This window comes from Sus scrofa, chromosome 1 (assembly GCF_054392235.1).
Source record: "Sus scrofa isolate SSC_HxYL_T2T_F1_AM1 chromosome 1, Sscrofa_HxYL_maternal_Yorkshire_Landrace_v2.0, whole genome shotgun sequence".
Taxonomy (NCBI): Eukaryota; Metazoa; Chordata; class Mammalia; order Artiodactyla; family Suidae; genus Sus; species Sus scrofa.
Window position 1 is genome coordinate 147,970,001 of NC_139383.1, and position 25,838 is coordinate 147,995,838.

Consider the following 25,838-nt stretch of genomic DNA (forward strand, 5'->3'; position numbering starts at 1 on the left):
TTCAGTATCATGAAGGTTCCCCCCCCGCCATGTGTCTTCTAAGAGTTTTAGTTTTAACTTTTACATTTAGGTCTTTGATCCATTTTGAACTAATTTTTGTATAAGGTGGAAGGTAAGGCTCTAACTTCATTCTTTTGTATTTCGATAGCTAGTTTTCCCAACATCATTTGTTGAGTTTCATTGTGGTTTTGAGATGCGGCTCCCTGATGGCTGGTGATGTTGATGAATGGTCATCTTATGTGCTTAATGACCATCTTCATTTGAGAAATGTGATATTCAGGTGATTTGCCCATTTTTAAACTGGATTATTTCTGTTTTTACTGCATTCTAAGAATTCTTAACATAGTCTAGATACAATTACCTTATCAGATATATGATTTATGAATATTTTTTTTCTCTTCTTTGGATTATCTTTTCATTTTCATGATGACTATGAGGCACAAATTTTAAATTTTGACAATGTATAGTTTTTTTCTTTTGTGGCTTGTGCTTTTACTTTCACATCTAAGGAATAATTTATTTAATCTATTCAGGAAGATTTATGCTTATAAAAGAATTTTATAGCTTTAGTGCTTAAACTTAGGTCTTTAATCCATTTTGAGTTAATTTTTGTCTATGGCATTAGCTAGGGATCCTATTTTTTTTTTTTTTTTTTTTTGCATATGGACAACCAGAGTCTTAGCATCATTAACAAAAAGACTACTCTTTTTCCACTGAAATTTTTGGGGACCTTGTTGAAAATTAACTGACAGTAAGTGTGATAATTTATTTCTGAACACTCAGTTATATTAGATTGTTCTATATTTCTCCTTATGACATTACTACATTGTCTTGATTACCATAGCTTTATAGTAATTTTCTGAAACTGAGAAACATAAGTCCTCTGACTTATTTTTATTTTTAAAAAATTGTTCATATTTTCAAAAATTGTTTTGACAATTCAGGACCCTTTGCAATTCCACACAAATTTTAGGATCAGCTACGACCATTTGTACAATAAAGACATCTGGAATTTTGATAGGGATTATGTTTGTAAATCAATTTGTAGAGTATTGCCATCTTAATAATACTAAGTCTTTCAATCCATGAACAGGGGATGCACTCAGATATTCACTTGCTTCTTTCAATAATGTTTTGTCATTTTCAGTGTATACGTCTCCTACTTCTTTTGTTAATTTATTCCTAAGCACTTTATTGGTTTTTAATTTTTTTTAATTGTAGTTGATTTACAATGTCGTACCAATTTCTGCTGTACAGCAAAGTGATCAAGTCATACATATGTATACATTTTTTTCTCATACTGTCTTCAAGAGACTAGATATAGTTCCCTGTGCTGTACAGTAGGAATCCATTGCTTATCCGTTCTAAATGTAATAGTTTGCATCTACTAACCCCAAACTCCCAGTCCATTCCACTCTCTCCCTTGCCAACAGTTCCCTATGTCTGTGAGTCTGCTTCTGTTGCATTTTATTGTTTTTGATGCTACTATAAATGGACCTGTTTTCTTAATTTTCTTTGCAAGGGTACAGAAATATAATTGATTCTTGTATATCAATCTTACATCCTGTAGCCTTGCTCAATTCATGTTAAAAATAACAAGCCCAAAATTGAGTCATTTGCCCCCCATGACAGCAAATCAAGACTTAATTGCATTTTCAATCCCTCCCAGGAATGTGGCCTTTAGAGCAGTCAGTCTGGGTTTCCTAACAACACTAGTGAGATAATCTGCATGATAAAGCCCTTCCCTTCCCCCAAAAGAAGATGGCTTAGACTGAACCAATCTTTTCTTTTGTTAATACCTTCTTGCACCACCCTCCTTCTGCCTATAATAATCATCTATTTTGCACACACCCCCTTGGAGTCCTCTCTAGCTGCTGATGAGATGCTGCCTGATTTATGAATTGTTGAATAAAGCCAATTGGATATTTAAATTTACTCAGCTGAATTTTGTTTTTCAGCACAGATATTAGTTCTAATAGCTTTTCACTGGATTCTTTAGGGCTTTTAATATGAAACTATCATGTCATCTACAAATAAATATAGTTTTATTTCTTTTCTAATCTAGATGACTTTTACTTCATTGTCTTGCTTAATTGCCCTGGTTAGAACCACCAGTACATTACTGAATATAAATGGTGAAAACAGACATTTTTGTCTTGTACCTTTCTTAGGGGAAAAGTATTCAGTCTTTCACCATTAAGTATGATGGTAGCTGTGGGTCTTTTTCAGATAGATGCCCTTCATGAGGTTGAGGAAATTCTCTTCTACCCCTACTTTGTTGAGTGTTTTGATCATGAAAGAGTATAGAATTTTGTCTGGTTCTCTCTGAGTATGTGTGTGTGTGTGTGAGCACACATGCACATGCATGTTGTTGAGATGACAGTGTGCTTTTGCCTTTTTATTCTACTGACCTGGTATATTACATTAATGGATTTTTAGATGATAAATGGACCTTTCATCCCCAGCATAAGTTTCCACTTGCTCATGATGTATAACTCTTTTAACATTGCTGGATTCAATTTACTAATATTTTGTTGAGGATTTCTGTGTCTATATTCATAAAGAAATACTGGTATGTAGTTTTCTTTTATTATGACATCTTTGTCTGGTTTTCTTATTGGATAAAAATGGCCTCACAGAATGAGTTGAAAAGTGCCTCCTCTTCTACTTTTTGGAAGAGATTGTGAAAAACTGATATTCTTCCTTAGATGTTTGGTAGAATGCACCAGTAGAGCCATTTGATCCTGTGCTTTTTTTTTTTTTTTTTGAAAGTTTTTGATTACTAATTCAATCTCTTTATTTGTTATAGGTCTGTTCAGATTATTTATTTTTTCCTTGAGTCAGTTACAGTAGTCTATATTTCTAGGAATTTTATTTGTTTCATGTAATTAATACAACTTTTTTGTTGTACCAGAATTATTTATGTTTTTTCAAAATAGTAACACCAAATCTCCAGATAATAATGGGAAGAAGTGAAGGCCACTCAAGGGGTGACATAGGCTAAGGTCATTATGTTGTTTAGGAAGAGGCTAGTCATTCTAAGTACTTTGGACTTTTACTGAGACCCTTATAGTTAAGGTAGATGGGTCATATTTAAGAGTAACCATCAAAAGAACAGAAAATAATTCACAGCTTCCAAAAATAGAAGAGAAAATAAGAAATGTTAATTGTTACTTTGGAATATATTGTAATTTCTAATATCATTTCCTCTTTAACCCATGAGTTATATGTAAGTATATTTTTAGTTTCCATAAATACAGAGAAAGATGAGTTACTACCTTTTTAATGCTTATTTCTAATGAGATTTTCTTTTTTTTTCTTTTTTTTTTTGCCTTTTCTAGGGCCGCTCCTGTGGCATATGGAGGTTCCCAGGCTAGGGGTCTAATTGGAGCCATAGCTGCCGGCTTACACCAGAGCCACAGCAACGTGGGATCTGAGCCACATCTGCGATCTACACCACAGCTCACGGCAACGCCGGATCCTTAACCCACTGAGCAAGGCCAGGGATAGAACCCGCAACCTCATGGTTCCTGGTCGGATTTGTTAACCACTGAGCCATGACGGGAACTCCTCTAATGTAATTTTCTTGTGGTCAGAAAGTATGGTGTGTTTTGTTATCTTGGTTACCATAAATACTGCCTTAATCAGTGGGAAAGGAGTGAACTAGCCATTACATAATGCAGAGGCAATAGGTTATCATACAGGAGAAATTAATTCATTGTCTTAACTCACACTATATAGAAAGAGACATTCTGGGTGGGTTAAAGTCTTATATATAAGAAAAGCCAAACCTTAAAGTTCTGGAAGAACACACAGGAAAATATATTTATGGTGTCAAGGTCAGGAAAGAATTGTCAAACGAGACAAAAGAAGCACAATGCGTCAATTAAATTTAACTAATTTAACTCAATTAAAGATAAAAGCTTCTACTCAAAGACACTATGGGTGAAAAGAGATGCCTCAGATGAGGGAATATATTTATAATCCAAGATGTACAAAGAAGTCTCATAAATCAATGAGCAAAAAATAAGTAGCCCAATAGGATAATAGGCAAAGAACAGGAGGATAAATCATAGAAGAAATATAAATATCCTCCTAACATATGAAAACACTCAACCTCACTGCAACACAGGGGAATTAAAAATATCAAACAACGAGGCACTATTTCCTGCCCACCAGATGGCAACACTGAAAAGTTTGACTAAACCAACTTTGCTCATAACAGGAGCAATAGAAACCTTACAGTGCTTGGGGGCATGGAAACGCTAGCACAGCCTTTGGGGGAAAGCTCAAGGTGTGCAGACTCTGTGACTGTGCAATTACACTGCTAGGGACACAAGGTCTTGCACATGTGCAAACACCCCAAATGTCCATCAATGGCAAATGACTACCTACATACATAAGATGAAATCACAGAGAGCAAAGAAAATGGAGAGAACAGAGCAGTGGCAACGTGGCTCGATCCCAAAGGCAAGATGAATATACATATGCTAAGAGCCTGCTTAAATTAAAAACATCTCCAAAAAAAAAAAAAAAAAAAAAAAAAAGGAGTTCCCGTCGTGGTGCAGTGGTTAACGAATCCGACTAGGAACCATGAGGTTGCGGGTTCGGTCCCTGCCCTTGCTCAGTGGGTTAACGATCCGGCGTTGCCGTGAGCTGTGGTGTAGGTTGCAGACGCGGCTCGGATCTTGCGTTGCTGTGGCTCTGGCGTAGGCCGGTGGCTACAGCTCCGATTCAACCCCTAGCCTGGGAACCTCCATATGCCGCGGGAGCGGCCCAAGAAATAGCAACAACAACAAAAAAAAGACAAAAGACCAAAAAAAAAAATAAATAAATAAAAAAAAAAATAAAATAAAAACATCTCAATGGTGGATATAAACACATAGGTTTATATATCTGAAAATTAGGGGGTAGGACCATACACACTAATGCAGGAGGGGAGAACAGCAGCACTGGGAGGGGTCAAGGAGGATGTTTAATGTATCTGTAATATATCTGTCCTCAAATGATGTGAAGTAAACATGACAATCATGAAAATGTCTTAAAATTGGGAGGGGCAGACAGGTGTTTATTAGTGAATCTCAGTACGTCTCTGTATAGATGAACATTTTTATAAGAAAAATGCTTATATAAACCAGAGCCAGGTTAATATGTACTAACTGACCTTGACTGCTGGGAGGGGTGGTGACTGTGGTCAACTGAGGGTGAAGGCGGGGCCTGTCCCAGGGGGTCACTGTTGCCATGTGGGTCAAGTATTGCCCAGCTTTCCTTTTTAAAAATAAAGTTGAAAATTCAGAGTCTTATTGCAATCTCCTGATTTTAAAACGTTGGAAGTGAACTCTAAAACCTTAAGACGCCTGTGTGGGCCAAGCTGTGTCTGCTATGGAATTCAGTTCCATGGCCTCTGGTCTAGGACTTCCCATTTTAACTTTCCAAGGAGGCAGCGGTGGCAGTTGTGAACCTAAACCCAGGTGGCTGGATGTGTGTTTTTCTCTAGCTCTGACCTGAAGAATCACGCCACATCATTTGCTTGCCACATGGGTCCTACATCAACACTCTGTTCCCACGTTCCTGTTACACACACGTGCTAATCTGTCTTTTGCGTGGCTTAGTAGGTTAGTCTGAAGAAGATTAGTGAAAAAAGACTCCCCCAGATTCATGATGTGATGTGGTTTTCCCAAGATAGCAGTCTGAGTGGTACCAGTTCGAAACTAACACCAAAGTCCCTGGACCAAGTGTGCTGCAGAAACACCCAGAGGCCTGATTAACACCAGCAGGAGTCCCTGCCCAGCGGCCCCAGCTGTCCAGCCCCACGGAGTGATTCAACGTGAAAACATGCAAGCAGACCTCCCGGACATTCCGCCCCTGCCGCTGCTGCCTCACTCTGGCTATGAAAACGCTCAGAATTTCACAAGACTCTCTGAAAATGTTCCTAAGGGGAGTTCTCCAGAATTGGAGTGAGCCAGCCCTGAGTCTTCTGGAAGGGGTACAGAGGGGAAGGCGTTGTGTTCAGAGGGGCAGAGGCAGGGCTCCAACGCGACCAGCCTGAAAGGCTGGCTGCCTCTGGGCTCCAAGCTCGCCCTGCAAGGGTTCTGGCTCGCAGCTTTACGAGCAAGGGAATTTACAGCTCTGCCCGCTTCCCCACCCACGACTACCTTTAATTGCAAGCCTCACATTTGCTCCCTGCACCCCTCTTGCCAAAGGCACTTCCCGACTCCCTCAGAGCAGACGGGCGCCAGCCGGGCCTCCAGACGACAACCGACAACCTCCATGGTGACTCCTTGTCAGTCTATTTCAACCCCAGTGCCTCATATTATGCTGCTGTGTGAGAAAAGGTGAGCCTGCTGGTATAGCTTTTAAAGGGTCTTGGCTACAGTGACACTGGGAAGAAATTTTCCAGGGGGGATGGACAACCAGGGCAGAGCCAGAGCCACATGACACCAAATCTGGCTCGGTGGCTGGCATCTTCCTCCTGCCCTAACTAAAACAATGAGGGGTCTTTGGTGAGCATTCTGTGTTATAACGATCCTTAGTATAGATGATGCTTTGGCCCTTTTGACACTGGCAGCCCCTCCACCTGATCTCTGCCAGTTCCCCCTGACATTTCACATGCTGGGAGATCCTGTCACCTATCTTCTGCTTCTCTGGGGCTTCCACTCCCATCATTCTCCCCTTGCTCAGACTTGGGCTCCTTTGCCCCCGATTTGCCCTTTCTTTTCTTTGCTTCTTCCAGAGCTTACTTATGCCATGATTTCCTCAGGTACCTTGATGCAGAGACCTCCCAACCCTGCTCCACCTTGGGTACTCACGCTTGTGTGACTGACAGCCTAGAGGACAGCAGGGGTCCCCCCACATCTCTGGTTCTGGAGGAAATGGTCCAGAACCATTACTTTTTTTCCCTGCTGCCAAAGACCGGCATCCCTCCTTTTCCACACAGGGCAAGAGGGCAACTAAGACCGCTCCCTGAGCCATGTACAAGCAGCTTCTAAGTGTCACTGTGTTGCCCCCATAAGGGATTGTAAATTTGCCTCCTTTTCCCATTTCCATGGCCACCCTTGTCTGGGGTGTTCTAACAGTCTCCTAACTGGCCTCCCTACCATGTGATCTGCTTTCCCTTCCAAGTAATGTGTGCATCTCTGCCTTGGCTTCAGTCATGCGACTTCCTCACTCCCAGACCTTCAATGGCTCCCTATTGCCGACTGTCTTTCACATCCTGGGACTGGCACTCAATCTAGTCTGAGAACTTAGTCACTCCTTCAGCCCATGCTCCTCCCTCATTCCACCAAGGACTGAATATGTATTTGGGAACATATTCAAGCAACCAAAAATCAGACTCTGGATTAAGGAAAATAAGCATTAGAATAAGTCAAGCTAGAAGAACCAGCCTTAACCCGCTGGCTTTGGTTGGCTCCACGTACGCCTCCCTCTCTGGATTGTTTGATGGTCCCTTCTCTGTCAGCCAGTCTCAAGTGCCTGCCCCTCCAGGAGTCCCTCCAGAGGTCCTGGACGTGCCTTCTGCTGCCCCTGGCACTTCTAAGGTTCCCAAACTGTCCAAAGGATACTGTTTTCCCCCAGAATATCCTCAGCTTGCCACGGGTAGGAGCCTCCTAGGAGGCAAGGGGCTCGGTTCTCATTCTTGTTTTGATGACCTTGGCTGCTAAACTTCCCAAACATGAGTTTTTCCATCTGAGAAATGGGGTGAATAGCTTCTATTCATTTCTCACATGCATATGCCAGCGATCAGTCATATATGGTCAACCTGCTATCACATCCCCTTCTGGATGGACTCAGGTCTTGGCAAGCACATCATGGAACAGCCCAGGGTCAACCTCCATCCTCCCCTACACTGACTTAGCTACATCTTGCCCAGTCATGCCCACCTCCTCCACAGGCGTGGATCTCACTAAGGCAGCATGTTCTGAGTACACCCTAAACCTTGGCTGCGGGATGTGGGAGAGACACTGTGTATTGACGCTGCTGGCTAATAAAACAACCAGCAGTTTCCTATAAAAAGTTACAGTGGGACAAATCCACAATAAAATATCCATGCCCTTTATTTCACTTCACAGAAAGATTCAAACATCCCAACCAAATGGAGTCACAGCAGATGCTGGGCAGATGTTCTTCAGGCAAGCGAACGAGAGACAATAATTAGTCTCAATTAACTTCTCAATAAATTATGTAACGGATTCCTTGAGCCACTCAGCCCTGAGTGGCTTGCTGGGCCAGAGTCAGTGAACCTGATCCAAAACTATTTAGAAACGTTGAATCACTTTGGATAATTCATGTTCCGAGTAGATTACAGAGAGTCTTGGCATGAGAGGAAATAATGAATACCATAACCACTTTCAATTGAAAATAATAATTTGTTAATAATTTTAATAGCTAATGAGCTATAGAAATTATGTCCTCAAGCTTGCCCAGCATAAAGGAAAGAGGTTCATTTTACTTCTAGCTTTATTAAGTTGATGGCATGAAATCACCCTGTGCGCTTTGGAGATTTTTATTCGTCAAGTACGGTGTCAGAATGATGTATTTTCACTAGAACACTGCTGCTTCTCCCTGATTTGTAAAAACAGGTTCCTAAGTATCTGTTCAGCAAAAGTGTTTCTGTTTAAATGAGCTTTAAGGATTTCCCACCCACAGGGGCACGCAAGAGACCAGCCCCGCTAACTCCGCCATCGAGAACTGGAAAGAAAAGACTTCTACATCAAGTCTTACTGGATCGGGTTGTGAGACATGGTCTTTCTCCTCCTCCACGTGTTGCATGTTGCCAGTTTTTACTTTTAGGTGAACAAGAGAAAATTTCATTTAGAAAAGTGTAGGCAATGGTGAAATACTTGGGGTCACTCAAGTCCAGCGTCCCCTCCTTTCAACCTCAAAGGCCTGGTCAGGTTTTGCTGTGGATGATCCTTGTCCAAGTACTTGCTCTATCCCTGGCTCTCTGAAGGCTTCTAGCACGGAGCGTGTGTTTGTTAAGGACCCAACAAGTATTTCCATGACTGTCAAAGAAGACAACTGAGAAGTGATCTGAAGCTTCCTAAAATGATCTTTGTGCTAGTCTCCAGGGGCTCTCTGTCTACACTTTCACTCATTTTAGAAATCTCTCTTAGAGTCTTATTTTCTGTCTACTTAGTAGAAATGATAAATATAATTTATGCATGTTGTAGAAACTCTGGAAGGTACATGAAAAATATATAGTTAAGAGAACCAAAGAACATACACAATCCTAATCTTTTCCTGAACATATTTTCTTTAATGATGTCATACTATAAACAAATCATTTTATATTTTGCTTATTGCACTCTTGATAGCAGATAGTGATCAAAGATCTTTTTTCAAGAGTGACTTATAATGCTTGTATAACCTTCCACTATATAGATAGGGCCAAATGACTTAACTAGTGCATACTTGTTGGATATGGGGGTAGTTGCCAATTTTGTCCATATTTGGGATGATTTCCAAATAGTAGAAATGGAAGCCCTGGATCCAAGGTAATGAGTCACGCAGACAGAAGACGTGCAGGGACTGCTCAGATCTGTGCACGATGAGGAGCTCATGACACTATGAGCTGGATGCCTGTCCCACCTGCTTGTCCTCTAGGTGATGACACTGAAAGTATGGAAAGGCACTGGGGCAAGAAGGTCTCTGAAATCCTCCCAGGTCTCTCCTAATTCTTTTTTTTTTTTTTTTTTTTTTACCCACATACACAGTCCTTAGGCTGTTCTTCATGAGGCAGCAGTATCCAGGCCAGTCAACCTTGACCTCCCAACTCTTGCTTTGGACTTACCTAGCAAGTCAGTGTTTCATTGGCATGTGGCCTTAATGAATACACTCTCCAGTTATAACCCAATCAGCTTTGAGTCAATAAGCAAAAAGAACATCCTGACTGGACCTTTCTACATGCCAGCTTTTACGTGCTTTCACTTGATTCCCAGTGAGATGAGGAAAGGGAGGCTCCTGTGAAGGGTCACACAGCCAGTGAGAAGTGAGGGGGGCTCTCCCTCACACGGCACCTACCCCTGCTGTGAGGCAGCACAGCCACTGCCTCCTGGTACCTCACCACATCCACACAAGTCTCGGCTAGGCATTTGTCCTGTGCCCCCACCACAAACTCTCCCTATATGGCTGGAGCTGTCTGGTTTCCCTAATCATTCTTTCCTGAGGGAAACTCCAAAAGGCAGAAAAGAGTCTCTTCAGCTTAGGTTACCCTCAACTGGACACAGTAGGTTCTCAGTTAAATCTGTTACATGCATGAGTGAAGGAATAGCTTTAAGTGCTCAGACTGAGTTTAATGATTGTGGACACCCCAGGCCTCCTCACTTTTGAATTTCTGTCAAGTTTGGGTGCTGTATCCTGTACATCTTTTTTTCCAGGTAAAGGTGACTTTTGCACTTTTGAAAAATTTTTGTTAATTTCCACCTTTATTACTTTGTGATCAGAGGGTATTATTGCTTATTTTATTTCTACTTTATGGAACCTACTGATGTTTTCTTTTTGCATGTGAGAAGAAGGTGTATTCTCTATTATCAAGGTGTAATGTTTAATATATATGACTTATCTTGATGATGCTGTTTAGGTATTTTATAACCTTCCTTACTTTTTATTTATTTGCCACTTGATCTACCTTATATTGAGTTATGTGTTAATGTCCCTTATACCCAATAAATTTATCTATATTTCTTTGCCTCTCCAGTGGTCTAGGCTTTGCACAGGTAGTTGCTGTGTTATTTGGTACCTATATATTAATTACCATTATATTTTCATGGTTAAACAGTCCATCTTTGCTTTAGTCTTAACTCTATAATTAAACACATTAAAATATTCCCCATCAGTCCTTTATTTATTTTTATTTATTTATTTTTTTTAGGGCCACACTCACAGCATATGGAGGTTCCCAGGCTAGGGGTCTAATTGGAGCTACGGCTGCTGGTCTACGCCACAGCTACAGCAATGCCAGATCCAAGGCACATCTGTGACCTACACCATAGCTCATGGCAATGCCAGATCCTTAACCCACTGAGTGAGGCCAGGAATCGAACCCACAACCTCATGGTTCCTAGTCAGATTTGTTTCTGCTGCGCTATGATGGGAACTCTGCCCATCGGTCCTTTAATCAAACTGTCTTCAGTCATTTCTTGGTTAGATGAAGAGTGTATGCTATCATACAGGAGTTGTCAAACTATGGCCTAAATCCCTTCTGACACTTGTTTTTGCAAATAAAATTGTGTTGGAACACAGTCCTGTTCATTTGTTTATATATTGTCTATGGCTGCTTGTGTGCTATAATGATAGAGTTGAGTAGTTATGACAGAGATCACATGGCTTACAGAGCTAAAATGTTTAATATCTTTACTTTATAGAAAAAGTTCACTAAGTTCTGGTCTAGAAGATTCCTTAAGAAGGGTTCATGGCTACAGTATCCAAGCTTCCAAGCTCCTGCATATTTAAAACTGTGTTTTGTTTTGTTTTGTTTTTCCTGTATTTTTAGGGCTGTACCTGAGGCATATGGAAGTTCCCAGGCTGGGGGTTGAATCAGAGCTACTGCTTTAGTCTACACCACACCCATAGCAAGGCAGGATCTGAGACCCATCTGTGACTTACACCTTAGCTCATGGCAAAACGCCAGATCCTTTAACCCACTAAGCAAGGCCAGGGACGGAACCTGCATCCTCATGGATACTAGTCAGGTTTGTTACCACTAAGCTACGATGGGAACTCCTAAAACTGTTTTTTTAAAGCCTTGATACCTGAAGGATATAAAACACCCAGCACGTATTCTCCTTCCTGGTCTGCTCTCCTGTATGACATAACTCACACCCTTACAATCACTGAGAATTGGCAGTCTGGGTGTCACTCAATGGAACCACAGGAGTGAGTGAGGGATGGAAGTGAGAGGGAGCACAGCGGGTGCCCTGATTCTAGGAAGATCCCTACCACTTAACAGCCCCAAACTTCTGTGGAGCTTCCTGATCTCATGGCAATTTCTGCTACAGAGCCCTGACCCGAAGAGTCCCGTGACAGAAGGCTGACCAATTCTGCAGGCAGCACTGCAAACAGACCCACCAGGACTTCTTGGACACAGATGAAGGAGACCTGGATCTAGCTGCAGCACCATGGTGATGGGCCATCAGCCTTCCTGTCTTCCTGCTTCATCTATAGCATATCCCGGGGACTTGTTAAGTGCTCTGCTAACCTGACCCACTACCCCGGTAACACTGTCTGATCAGCACTGAACGTTCTCATTAAACTGTTCCTCATTTAGGAGGCCTTTTGTAAAATGCACACAAACCATCTGTCTAAATCACAGATTTCTCCTCCAGTTGTGCGAGGGTAGACAACAGGCAGAGGCTGCATTCCTGACTTGTCTATTTGGGAAAGTGAAACCCACCCTCAGATTTCTGGCTCTTTTCTCATCAGCTATGATTTCATGGAACCAATTGGAGTTCTATTGTTACCTTGGAGGTAACATCTGTAGAGTCCTGTAGCATCCTATATTGGATTTCCTTCTGGAATGGAGCTTTGGACCCTTCTGAAAAATCATGGTGATGACAGTGATCATAAAAATGACATATTTAGCACTGACTGTGAGCCAGGGATTGTCCCAAGCAATTTATTTCTATTAGCTCATATAATTCTCATGACAGTCTTATGAGGTGGGTGCTATCTGTGTCCCCTATTTTACAAAGGCCGAGTGGCTTGGCTGAGGTCTCCCAGCGGCAAATGTGAAGCTGAGATGGGAAACCAGTGCTGAGCCCTCATTCTTGAACTTGGATGCATAATGCTTCCTGGGGCTCAGGCTCCACCTTCTCCATAGCATTCCTGCCTGCCATGCTCTTGAGCTTTCTTTTACCTGCCCCAGATTTAATTCTGTCCTCTTTGTTGAAAAGCAGCAGTGGGTTGGAGCAGCATTTTGGCCTTATTTTGGGCTTATCTTCCCTGTTTTTCCTACTTTGAAGGTTAATTAATTATTTACTTTTTAAAAATGTTAATTTCCCCAATATAATTTTTTTTCTACTGTACAGCATGGTGACCCAGTTACACATACATGTACACATTCTATTGTCTCACATTATCATGTTCCATCATAAGTGACTAGACATAGTTCCCAGTGCTACACAGCAGGGTCTCATTGTTAATCCATTCCAAAGGCAATAGTTTGCATCCACTAACCCCAAGCTCCCAATCCCCCCACTCTCTCCCCTCCCCCTTGGCAACCACAAGTCTATTCTCCAAGTCCATGATTTTCTTTTTTGTGGAAAGGTTCATTTGTGCCCTATATCGGATTTCAAATATAAGTGATATCATATGGTATTTGTCTTTCTCTTTCTGACTTAACTTCAGTCAGTATGAAAGTCTAGTTTCATCCATGTTGCTGCGAATGGCATTACATCGTTCTTTTTAATGACTGAGTAGCATTCCATTGTGTATATATACCACATCTTCCTTATCCAATCGTCTGTTGATGGACATTTGGCTTGTTTCCATGTCTTGACTATTGTGAATAGAATATGCAATGAACATGTGGGTGCATGTGTCTTTTTTAAGGAAAGTTTTGTCCGGATATATGCCCAACAGTGGTCATATGGTAGTTTTATGTATAGTTTTCTAAGGTACCTCCATACTGTTCTCCATAGTGGTTGTACAAACTTACATTCCCACCAACAGTGCAGGAGGGTTCCCTTTTCTCCACACACCTCTTGCAATTGTTATTTGTGGACTTATTAATGATGGCCACTCTGACTGGTGTGAGGAGGTATCTCATGGTAGTTTTGATTTGTATTTCTCTAATATTCAGTCATGTTGAGCATTGTTTCATGTGCTTGTTGGCCATCTGTATATCTTCTTTGGAGAATTGTCTATTCAGGTCTTTTGCCCATTCTTCCATTGGGTTGGCTTTTTTGCTGTTGAGTTGTATAAGCTGCTTGTATATTCTAGAGATTAAGCCCTTGTCCGTTGCATCATTTGAAACTATTTTCTCCCACTCTGTAAGTTGTCTTTTTGGTTTCCTTTGCTGTGCAAAAGCTTGTCCGTTTGACTAGGTCTCATTCATTTATTTTTGCTCTTATTTTTGCTGCTTTGGGAGACTGACCTGAGAAAATATTCATAAGGTTGATGTCAGAGAATGTTTCGCCTATGTTCTCTTCCAGGAATTTGATGGTGTCTTGTCGTATATTTAAGTCTTTCAGCCATTTTGAGTTTATTTTTGTGCATGGTGTGAGGGTGTGTTCTAGTTTCATTGCTTTGCATGCAGCTGTCCAGGTTTCCCAGCAATTCTTACTGAAAAGATTACCATTTCCCCATTTTATGTTCTTGCCTCCTTTGTCAAAGATTAATTGACCCTAGGCGTCTGGGTTTGTTTCTGGGTTCTCTATTCTGTTCCATTGGTCTGTCTGTCTGTTTTGGTACTGGTACCACACAGTCTTGATGACTGTGGCCTTGTAATATTGCTTGAGGTCTGGGAGAGTTATGCCTCCTGCTTGGTTTTTGTTGCTCAGGATTGCTTTGGCAATTCTGGGTCTTTTGTTGTTCCATATAAATGTTTGGATTGTTTGTTCTAGTTCTGTGAAAAATGTCCTGGGTAATTGGATAGGGATTGCACTGAATCTGTAGATCGCTTTGGGTAGTGGGGCCATTTTTACAGTATTAATTTTTCCAACCCAGGAGCATGGAATGTCTTTCCAATTCCTTACATCTTCTTTAATTTCCTTGATTAATGTTTTATAGTTCTCAGCATATAAGTCTTTCATCTCCTTGGTCAGGTGTATACCCAGGTATTTGACTTTTTTGGGTGCAATTATAAAAGGTATTGTATTTTTGTATTCCTTTTCCAATATTTCACTGTTAGTATACAGAAACGTGAGTGATTTCTGAATGTTAATCTTATATCCTGCTACTTTGCTGAATTTGCTGATCAGTTCAAGTAGTTTTGGGGTTGAGTCCTTAGGGTTTTCTATATATAGTATCATGTCATGTGCATACAGTGACCGTTTTACCTCTTCTCTTCCTATTTGGATGCCTTTTATTTCTTTTGTTTGTCTGATTGCTGTGGCTGAGACTTCCAATACTATGTTGAATAACAGCGGTGAGAGTGGGCATCCCTGTCTTGTTCCATATTTGAGTGGGAAGGCTTTCAGCTTTTCTCCATTGAGTATTATATTTGCTGTGGGTTTGTCATAAATGGCTTTAATTATGCTAAGGAATGTTTCCTCTATACCCACTTTGGTAAGAGTTTTTATCATGAATGGATGTTGGACTTTGTCAGGTGCTTTTTCTGCGTCCATTGAGATGATCATGTGGTTTTTTACTTTTCTTGTGTTAATGTGGTATATGACGTTGGTTGATTTGCATATGCTGAACCATCCTTGTGAACCTGGGATGAATCCCACCTGGTCGTGGTGTATGATCTTTTTGATGTGTTGTTGGATTCGGTTGGCTAAAATTTTGCGTCTGTATTCATCAAAGTTATTGGCCAATAGTTTTCTTTTTTGGTGATATCTTTGTCTGGTTTTGGAATTAGGGTGATGGTGGCATCATAGAATGTCTTTGGGAGTGTTCTTTCTTCAACCTTTTAAAAAAGTTTAAGGAGGATGTGCATAAGTTCCTCTTTATATGTTTGGTAGAATTTGCCTGTGAAGCCATCTGGTCCTGGGCTTTTATTTGTAGGGAGTGATTTTATGACCTCTTCAATTTCATTTCTAGTGATCAGTCTGTTCAGTTGATCTGTTTCTTCTTGATTCAGTTTTGGCAGGCTGTATCTAGAAAGTTGTCCATTTCTCTATGTTGTCAAATTTGTTGGCATATAATTGTTGATAGTATTATCTCATGGCTTTTTATATTTCTGTAGTATCCATTGTGACTTCTCCTTTTTCATTTCTTATTTTGTTTATTTGGGTTGTTTTTCTCTCCTCTTCTTGGTGAGTCTATCCGGAGGTTTGTAAATCTTGTTTACCTTTTCATAGAGCCAGCTCTTGGTGTGAGTGATTTCGTCTATTGTTTTTTGAATCTCTATTTTATTGATTTCCTCTTTGATCTTTATGGTTTCCTTCCTTCTGCTGACTTAGGTTTTTCTTGTTCTTCTTTTCCTAATTCATTTAAGTGGTGGGTTAAGTTGTCAATTTGAAAATTTTCTCCTTTTTTTAAGGAAGGCCTGTATTGCTATGAACTTCCCTCTGAGCACTGCATTTGCAGCTGAAGGTTAATTTAATAAACAACAAAAAGCTGTCTCTGTAGACACTTTGGAAGCAATGCTCAGCTTATTGGTCTCTGCCTGCCTGGCCTGAGCTGTCTGCTGAGGTCTCAGACTGTTTTCTATCTGCCCTTGTCACCTTCTCCTTTGTCTGGTGTTCTTAGGCCTTTACATTTAGCTCATCCATGGCTGCCAGGTAGCCCCCCAGTCGTATGTCTATCTTCACTCTCACATCTTGTTTTTTTGTCTTTTTTTTTTTAGGACCACACCCATGGCATATGGAAGTTCCTGGGCTAGGGGTGGAATAGGAGCTGCAGGCACTGGTCTACGCCACAGCCACGGCAATGCCAGATCCTTAACCCGCTGAGTGAGGCCAGGGATTCAACCTGCACCCTCATTGATCCTAGTCAGAATTGTTTCCGCTGAACCACGAAGGGAACTCTCCCTCTTACATCTTTTTGGATCTGCCATGATTATGGTATCTGAATCCAACCTTCCAAAATTTCTTCTACTTGCTGAGCTGCATTGACCTTAAGCTATGGGCTCAGAATTAGCTCTACTCTGACCTTTATTTATTCTGTTTTCCAGAAGCAGAGGGGTCTCTGCTGACCCTGGCTCAGAGTTCCCTTTTCTGACTGTGGCAAACAGCAGAATGATATAGTCAGTCATTGATGCCCAGGTTTTGATTACTACATTCCAACGACTCCTACTTCCTGGTTTGCATGAATTGAAGTCAGAGAGATGGACAGTTTCACAGCATCCTTTACCTCCTGAGAGAAGAGTAGGTGGAGAGTGCTGTCTAAAACTTGGGAAACCAGCTGCCTAACTCCCCTCCCCCATCTCCAAATCCAATCATGGCAGCCTCTGCTGTGCAAGGCCTGGAACTTCCATGAGGGTCCCGCCTGCATTTGACTTGGGTAGGATCTTAGGTCCCAGCTGCCCTCTCCCCTCAGTGGTCTAGGCTCTGGACCTTCTACCCCTCCAGCACCGAGAAGATAACTGATCATCTTTCCTTTCCGGATTAGCCACACACTTTTTCTACTGGAGGCTTTTTTTGCAATTGTGGTCAAGTCACAGGACCCAATCCACCAACCCTTGCTGTTCTCATCATATTTCTTGAATTAAAACTTCAAAGAACTCTTGTTACTGTATATTGGTGGCTCTTGGTATGGTGCTGAACCATCACCACTGGAAGTCTCGTTAGAAGTGCAGGATCTCAGATCCCTTCCTAGATTAACTAAACCAGAAACTCTGGGGGTGGGCCACTCTGTTGGTCAACAAGACCCCAGGGGGTTCTGGGGCACATGAACCCCTGCATGTGCTAAGAGAACCATCACCCGAGGCCCACCCTTTGTTTCTGACTAGCTCTCCAGGAATGGCTGGACCTTAGGTCACTTTCTGTCCTTCTTGACAACTCACTGGGTAGGTATAGCTGAATGTTCTTCCTTCCCTGCTCTCAAGACTTAATGACCCAGGAGTGCACCCTTTCGGCCAGCAGATTAGGAGTCACAGGAAAGGAATGTGACTGAGCCACATGCTTGGTGGGGGCCAGAACACATTCATTCACCTGTGGTTCTTATTTCGGCTCTTAATGCTATAAGGAATTCCTCTTGGAAATTACGTACTTATATTTCACCAGGCTCTTTCCTTCAGCGGTACTTAAATCCAAATACAGGTTAGCAGGCAGGGGTGCTGGCAGGATCCAGCATTTCCCATCCATCCACATCACCCATAACTTCATTACTGTCACTCCCACCACCTTCCCCACCTGGTTTGTAAGGAGCCACTGAGGCAGGACACATCAGTGAAACTTCCAGGCATGCGCCAAGCTGTAACTCAATCTTGGGGTTTGAAGGATACTGAAACCCTTTTATAATCCTTTCTCCTTCCCAAGTCTTATCCCCAAGCTGCTAATAATATTATCTGATGTCCACAAATACAGAGTTTAGAAACATTCATGGATGAACCACTGGAGATTGTTCTGCTCTTTCAATTTACCCTGAAAAACATGTAAATTATATAAACTTGTTCTAACAAGAAAAGGGAATGTTAGCATATGCTAGGACCTTCCTCCAAACCTTCATTACCTGGAAGATACCAGCATGGGTTATTTAAGCTGTGTAGTTGTACACTGTATTGAAAGAGTGGGTGTCTGTGGGGGTGGTGGTGTCTTAAGAAGGGATGGGGATGGATAACATAAAATGCTGGGATCCAACAGCTAGTTGATGTTTATCATTGATACACTGTTGCATTTGAGCAGTGATGGTAGTTTTGCCTAGTGTTCAGCAAGTGCTAACCTGGGATGGAGGAATTTATAGGGATTTCTTCACCTAATCATCGCAAGACTTCTATGAGAGAGGTTCTAATTTCCCAATTGGCAGATGGCGAGATTGGGTAACCGGTCCATGACTTTGCCTGTAGCTGGTGGTGGCTCAAGGACCCAAACCCATGCTTGTCTCAACTGAGTCCCTGACCTCAGTAACCCCCATGTGAGGCCACCCTGGGTAATACAGAAAGAACATTTCATTCTTTTTCTGATTAGCTGCTGAGCTTAACAAATTGTGTGCCTTAGTTCTTGCATAGGATAAGGATATGATGATCTTTTGTTCCCAACTTTAAAACAAATCTATTTAAATAAAGCCCATAGTAAAGCACGACTAGAAAGATTTAAGGGATTTCTGCAGGAACTGCTGCTGAGAGAATGGGATGAGAAGGGCTTTTTGAGGGTTCAGGGTTGGGTAAAAGTCAGAGTCAGATCAAGGCCAAGTTAAGATGTGTTAGGGCAGGACACAGCATGGATAAGGTGGATGGATAAGGCCACCACAGCCTGTGCTGAAGAAGGGCGGGGGGACCCAAGCCAGCTTCTTCTACCCTTCTGCCAGTGGAGCATCTGCCAGGCCAGACAAATAACCCTCAGTGAGTAAAGGCTGCTGGTCCTGGAATGAAATCTCACTTTTTCTTTTTTTCTTTTTTATGGGTACACCTGTGGCATAAGGAAGTTTCTGGGCTAGGGGTCAAATCAAGCCACAGATGCAGGCTTGCATCACATCTTGTGGCAATACCAGATCCTTAACCTATTGAGCAACGCCAGAGATTGAACCTGCATCTTTGCAGACACTATGTTGGGTTCATAACCCACTGAGTCACAACAGGAACTCCTGAAATTTCATTTTCAACACAATGCTGCTGATCATGGAGGTAATTCTGGCAAGGCTGAGGCACTTTTCCTCCACTGGTATTAAACAATCCATCCATTTGTTCAAATGACTCTCTGGCCCTCCTAAACCCTGGATGCTGCTAGGAACTGGAGAGAGTGCAGCACACCCAAGTTTCCAGAGCCCTCCCAGCACATAGTAGGTACTCTACAATCACTTGCCAAATGAATGGGGCACTGACAAGGTCCTTGCCCTTGTGAAGAAGAGAAGGACGGGGAACAGTAAGCAAAGGAGGGACATGGGTGTCCTGCCTGTACACAGTACCTGGCCCAGGGGAATTCACTCTTTGGCTCCAGTGGACACACTGGAGGTATCAGAGGCTATGGGTTTGAACCCTGAATGGGCAAGTTTCGTCTCTTACCCAGAAAATCTTGGACTTGGCCACAGGCAACTTCTCATCTGTCCAGTCCTTTTAAACTGTGCCACCGCTCCCTGGGCTCAATGAGAGACCATGAGGTCCCTCCCAGCCTCTCTGGGACCAACATCGCCTGGGCCTGGTAGTCACAGGATGGCACCCCACAAGCACCTCTCCCTGCCCTGCAACACTCCGCATACACATAGGCCTCCTGGGAAACCGCCTTTACACTGAAAGCCCTCCTTTTTGATAGCTGACTTACTGCATTTTCATTTCTCTTCCAGCATGGGTCCAGATAACATTAAGAACAAGCCAGAAAACTGAGCAACTACAGCATTTAGCAAAATTGCTCTAGTGTTTAATTTTAAAACTGCATGCTTCACTTCCAGATAAGGGAGCTGCTACGGCTTTCTCTCAATCCCCCTCTGAGCTGAAGGCCACTTCAGTGCCATCTGCTGACTTCTCTCCTCTCACCTTCCAATAGCTATTTAAAGGTACCCTGGTGAAAAATGGGTCCTTTTTCATCCCATGGTAGAAGGAGAGTGTACTATTTTTATTTTATTTTTTAATTAATGAATCAATTAATTACTTAATATATTCTTTTTTGGCCAACCTGCGGCACATGGAGTTTCCCTGTGCCAGGGATCAGATCTGAGCTGCAGCTGCAACCTATGCCACAGCTGCAGGACGGCAATGTCAGATCCTTTAATTCACTGTGCCTGCCACTGAACCTGCTTCCTGGTGCTGCAGAGATGCCACCAATCCTGTTGCACCACAGTGGGAACTCCTGTACTATTTTAAAAATGAGAATGCTACAGCAGAACGGAGGTAAGATTTAAAGTAGGAAAACCTTGGTTTGAGTTCTACTTGCTAGGAGTATGAACGTGGGTAAGTTTCTTAACACTCGAGTGTCTCAAAGTCCTCATCTGTAAGACAGGGTGAGGACACCAGCTTCCCAGCCCCTCCCTCCTCTCTTTGCTGCCAAAAGGCTCACTTCCTACCCTGCCCTGGGTTTCTGCTGCCTCTGTAGTTTATATCTTATACAGAAGAACACACGTTCTCAGTTTTAAGATCCTCTGCTTCTATGATAAATTTATTTTCAAATATTCTTCCGAGAAAAAAAACGCATCTCTGGAATTTATAGGAACAAACTGAATCGGCCATTGGGAAGCAGGAGGACAGTGAAGAGAACTAGACCAGCAGCTGATGAGGTCAAGACCTGGCGGCATTTCTTTTCAGCCATCACACCAGATCAGGTTACACTTCAGGAACTGGCACTGGTGCGGGTACAATGCAGGGGTTAAAATAAGCAGGAGAAGCCTGGGTTTGGTAACAGGTTGTACCACACCCAGGCACTAAGAGTTTGGAAAAAAAATTCATGCTTTGAGAAGCCTACAGCTGCTGATGCTGAAGGTTCACATCCAAGAGTAACATTCCCGGCAGGCTGTCTTTCTCACCAGGACTCATTATTTTCCAGTACAGTAGTCCTCTTGCTAAAGCCTTGCCAGCACTCGTCCTAGCTGGACAGCATCTGCTGGATGGCCTTTCCTGGTCTGGGTGTGATCCTGACGTCAACATGTCTCTGCGTCTTCAGGGTGGGGGATGTGTCTGCTGGCTGCCTGCTCAGCATCATCTTCGTTTCTGGGGTAAAAACACCTCAGTCTTCTCTGGGTGTCTGCACCGCAGCCCTGGAGGGCATGTGAGCCAGGCCCGGCCCTCCAGCCCCTTCTCCAGGAAGCTGAACTTGGTGGAGAGGGCTGGGGAGGCAGTGTGCTGAGTGTCTGACTGGTTCCAACATCCCCTCCCCAACACCTGCTTTTCAGCATCTCTCCAATTTGGGGAGCTATTCCACATCCTTTCTGTATACTCTTGTCTTTTGGATACATTTCAAGATTCAGTTCCTGTTGCCTGGGATCAAGGAACCTCAAGCCTAGTGTTTTTCCTTTTTTTCTTTTTCTTTTTTCTTTTTTGTCTCTTTAGGGCCGCATCCATGGCACATGGAGGTTCCCAGGCCAGGGGTTGAATTGGAGCTGTAGCTGCAAGCCTATGCCACAGGCATAGCAACACAGGATCCGAGCCACATCTGCAAACTACGCCACAGCTCACGGCAATGCTGAATCCTTAACCCACTGAGTGAGGTCAGGGATTGAACCTGCATCCTCATGGATTGTAGGCAGGTTCACTAACCACTGAACCATGATGGGAACTCCTCTTTCTTTCTTTCTTTTTTTTTTCCTTCTTTTTTTTAGGGCCGCACCCATAGCACATGGAAGTTCCCAGGACAAGAGTCAAATCGGAGCTACAGCTGCTGGCCTACACCGCAGCCACAGTAATGAGGGATCCGAGCCCCATCTGCGACCTACCCCACAGCTCATGGCAATGCTGAATCCTTAACCCACTGAGTGAGGTCAGGGATCGAAGTGCATCCTCATGTATACTAGTTGGGTTCGTTACTGCTGAGTCACGAGGGGAACTCCTGGTGTTCTTTCTTGAACCTGGTGTTTTGCCTCACTGAAGACAAGGCCCAGTGTGCTTTAGGGGCCGGTGGTCCCCAGTCACCTCCTTCCCATTTCCATGCAACAGCCAGGCCTTCAGAGCAGGTGGGAGGCTGGTGGCACAGGGGTTCATTTGCAGCCATGTCACAAGCAAACCAGGTGCTATCCCGCCTCCTGCCACACTAGATCATCTCTTCGATGGAAGGAAGGCGTCCATGCGGTGCACTTTCCTGTGAAAGTGAAGAGGTCCCCCTAGCAGTTCCCCTCAAGTCTCTTGCTGGGAGCGTCTGTCTCAAGGAGCTCTAGGAAGAGTGGCTTCCAAGATCAAAATTCTCCTGAGCAAACAGTATAACCATGGTGTTCTCACAGCGATTCGATTCACAGCACACAGTGGTGCATCAACAGTGTATTGGATTGTGATGATCATTATACAACTACAGATGTGATTTTAAAAAAATAATAAAATAAAATAAAACCAAAAAAAAAAAAAGTGTATTGGTGAGGGACTGAGAAGTGATAAGCTCAGCACTTCCTTTTCTCCTTCTTCTTTTTTTTTTTTTTTTTTTGTTTTTTTAGGGCCGCATACACGGCATATGGAAGTTCCCAGACTAGGGGTCAAATTGGATCTACAGCTGCCAGCCTATGCCACAGCCACGCAACACCAGACCTGAGCCGCATTGGCAACCTATGCCACAGCTCACAGCAATGACAAATCCTTAATCCACTGAGTGAGGCCACAGGCTGGACCCACATACTCATGGATACTAGTTGGCTTCACTTCTTCTGAGATACAATGGGAACTCTAGCACTTCCCTCTCTGATGTGAACAGACTTTCCTCCCTATACACTTGCTGTGGGCCCCACTGCGGCAAGAAGAGATATCATACCTTATTCTTTTTTTTTTTTTTTTTTAGGGCTGCACCAGCGATATATGAAAGTTCCCAGACTAGGGGTTGAATTGGAGCTGCAACTGCCTGCCTATGCCACAGCCACAGCAATACCAGTTCTGAGCTGTGTCTGTGACCTACACCAGAGCTCATGGCAATGCCAGATCCTTAACCTACTGAGCAGAGCATCAAACCCACATCCTCATGGATACCAGTTGGGTTCATTACTGCTGAACCACAATGGGAACTCTTCACTCCTTATTCTTTTTTTTTTTTTTTTGTCTTTTTGCCACCTCCTGGGCCGCTCCCTCGGCACATGGAAGTTCCCAGGCTAGGGGTCCAATCGGAGCTGTAGCCACCGGCCTACGCCAGAGCCACAGCAACGCGGGATCCGAGCCACGTCTGCAACCCACACCACAGCTCACGGCAACGCCGGATCGTCAACCCACTGAGCAAGGGCAGGGACCGAACCCACAACCCCATGGTTCCCAGTCGGATTCGTCAACCACTGAGCCATGACGGGAACTCCATGCCTTATTCTTGATCTTGATGGAAAAGCATTTAGCCTTCCATCATTAAGTATGATATTAGCTGTAGGTTTTTGGTAGATGCCTTTATGAGATTTAGGAAGTTCCCTTCCAATCCTAGTTTCTTGAGTGTTTTTAACATGAAAAGGTCATGTATTTTGTCAAGTCTTTTTCTGCATCTAAGGAGATGATCACATTGTTTAAACATTTTATTGATAAAGTGGATTGCATTAATTGATTTTCAGGTGATACACCAACCTTGCATTCCTGGGCTAAGTCTCACTTGGTCATGGTGTATAATCCTTTTCTTGTGATGTCTTTGTGTGGTTTCAGTATCAGGGGTACTGGCCTCAGAGAATGAGTTGGAAAGTGTTCCCTCCTATTTCATTTTTTGGGGCAAGTTTGTAAAGGATTAGTGTTAAATCTGCTTTAAATATTAGGTAGAATTTACAAGTAAAGACTTCTAGCCCTGGGCTTTTCTTTATGACGGTTTTTGAATTAGTAATTCAATCTCTTTACTTGAATATTTACTTGTCTATTCAGATTTTCTATTTCTTCTTTGTTCATTTTTGGTAGTTTGCATCTTTCTAGGGGTTTGTGCATTTCACATTACTTATCTAATTTATTTTCATACAGCTCACTGGCATACAGCTGTTCACAGCATTTCTTTACAATGTATTTTATTTCTGCAAGGTCTGTTGTAATGTCCCCTCTTTCATTTCTAATTTTAGTAATTTAATCACTTTTCATTCTAGTTAAAATGTTTGTCAATTTTTTTGTACTCTCATGTCATCAACTTTTGATTTCAGATTTTTCTCTATTATTTCTGTATTCTCCATTTTATTCATTTATGCTTTAATCTTTATTATTTCCTTCCTTCTGCCTGTTTTAGGTTTAATTGTACTTCTTTTCCAGTATTTTAATGTGGAATGTTATTGACTTGAAATACTGCTTTGTTAATGTGTTTATAGCTGTATATTTCTCCCTAAAGATTGCTCTAGCTGCATTCCCTAAACTTTGGCATGTTATGACTTCATTTTCATTCATCTGAAAGTATTTTCTAAATTCCCTATGATTTCTCTTTCACTCATTGGTTATTTGGCGTTTTGCCTAATCTCCACAAAATTTCTTTCTATTGTTGAATTCTACTTTCATTTTTCCTTGCCTGTAATTGTTACATTAAAAAAAAAAAAATGCTAACATCTAGTGCTTAGTAACCCAGAAAAGAGGAGTTCCCACTGTGTGGCTCAGCGGTAAAGAAACAAACTAGTAACTGCAAGGACGCGGGTTTGGTCCCTGGCCTTGCTCAGTGGGTTAAGGATCCAGCATTGCTGTGAGCTGTGGTGTAGGTCACAGAAAAAATACAAACACCACTCGGATCTGGTGTTGCTGTGGTGTAGGCTGGCAGCTGCAGCTCTGATTTGACCCCCAGCCTGGAAACTTCCATATGCTGAGGGTGTGGCCCTTAAAAAAAAAAAAAAAAAAAAAAAGGCAAATAACTCAGAAAAGAGAAGAACCTCTCAATGGGTCCCAGGGTCCACAGGTAAAGCATTTCTCAACAGGGCAATTCTGTTACCCATGAAATGGATATTCGGGAATTCTCTTGTCCTTTGTAATGATCAAAGGGAAGGATGGTCAAATGATCAAAAGGTTTAAATATGGAAAAAAAGAAGAAAACTGAAGTTTTAAATGCAAGACAAGACTCTGAAATGCTTTCTTTCTCCACCTGGAATATTTCCTCCTTTAGACAAATAAGGAAAGCCCTCAAAACTTTACTATTTCACTTAAATACAAATGAGGTTCTACAATTTGGGTGGTGTCAGAAAGAAGTTCTGGAACTCCTTCGACTAAATTTTCCCTCACCATTCACACATCACGGATTAGGCATGTAACAGACCATGGATGCTAGCTGCCATTTCCTCCCTCAGGCACTTTTTCTTTACTTCCCAGAGACGGTGGGACATCCCTCATCCCAAACCTGGGGCCACGTGACCCTGTGTCTGGAGAGCAGGCCAAGCCTGAGAGATGGGCACCTGACTCTAGAGCTTCCTGGGCTGTTACTACTGATGCGTGGGGATGCACAACCCTAGGCCTTGCCTTCTCTGCCAGTGGGCCGGTGAGCCATCCCGAGTTGCAGGCTCCCGTTTCGCTACATGGGGCGGCCAGTGCC

The 25,838-nt window shown here is 42.7% G+C and overlaps 1 protein-coding gene and 1 long non-coding RNA gene across 8 annotated transcripts in view; one reads left to right on the forward strand and one right to left on the reverse strand.

Annotated features, from left to right (window-relative positions):
• The window catches only part of ADAMTS17 (ADAM metallopeptidase with thrombospondin type 1 motif 17), a 387,154-nt gene that overhangs the window by 36,046 nt on the left and 325,270 nt on the right, over positions 1-25,838 (reverse strand). The window lies entirely within an intron of this gene.
• On the forward strand, positions 5,971-17,331 carry LOC146406420 (uncharacterized). The gene is made up of 2 exons (XR_014815303.1): positions 5,971-6,335; positions 11,997-17,331. It is a non-coding gene; the product is annotated as an uncharacterized LOC146406420 (long non-coding RNA).